The following is a 711-nucleotide window of genomic DNA, read 5'->3' on the forward strand; positions in this document are numbered from 1 at the left end:
ACGCCCCATCGAGAGGATCCAATATACCTTGCCATGGAATAAAGGCATGACTATAGCGTGATCACTAAAACTGATGTTGTAAGAACCCTCAAAATAAAGTAGGATAAAGTAAAGCCTCACATGGGTTTTATGCATTTAATATCTTGTCAAAATAATGAAGAATAGCCTTTTAAGTCAGTTTTAAAGAGTTTGGAAGTCAAACTTCAAGGGATGACCAAGACGTTCGGAAACTAGTCTTTTACGTGTTGGTGTGTTCTAGTATGGTGTTCATGTTTTTATGTGTTGTTTGGACTCTAAAATCAGTGGAGGTGACCCTAGTGTCTTAATAAATATTTTTAGGGTCAAAAGTTTGGATACGACACCCCGGGGGCCACCCTAAGGGTCCCCGAGGAGGACCCCAACCTTGGCCAAGCAAGCTACCAAAGGCAGGTTGAAGTTGTGCTTGGAAGGAGCATGTCCACGTCGTGGACTAGCTCCACCAAGGGCCAAAATTTTGGTCCGCATCGTGGACATGTCGTGGACTCTACTGTCTCCAATTTAATTTCCATAAAACTTGTGGGAACACCTCCGCATCGCGAACTTGTTTCCCTACAAAATCTGCGAAAATTAAACTCAAGTTTGACCTGTTTAAAAAGGTCCAACTAAGTGAGGAATGAATTAAAGTGGAATTAATATTTTTAAGACAATCTTCAAAGGAATTCTTGAAGAACC

The sequence above is a fragment of the Solanum tuberosum genome, unplaced genomic scaffold (assembly GCF_000226075.1).
Source record: "Solanum tuberosum cultivar DM 1-3 516 R44 unplaced genomic scaffold, SolTub_3.0 scf00012, whole genome shotgun sequence".
NCBI lineage: Eukaryota > Viridiplantae > Streptophyta > Magnoliopsida > Solanales > Solanaceae > Solanum > Solanum tuberosum.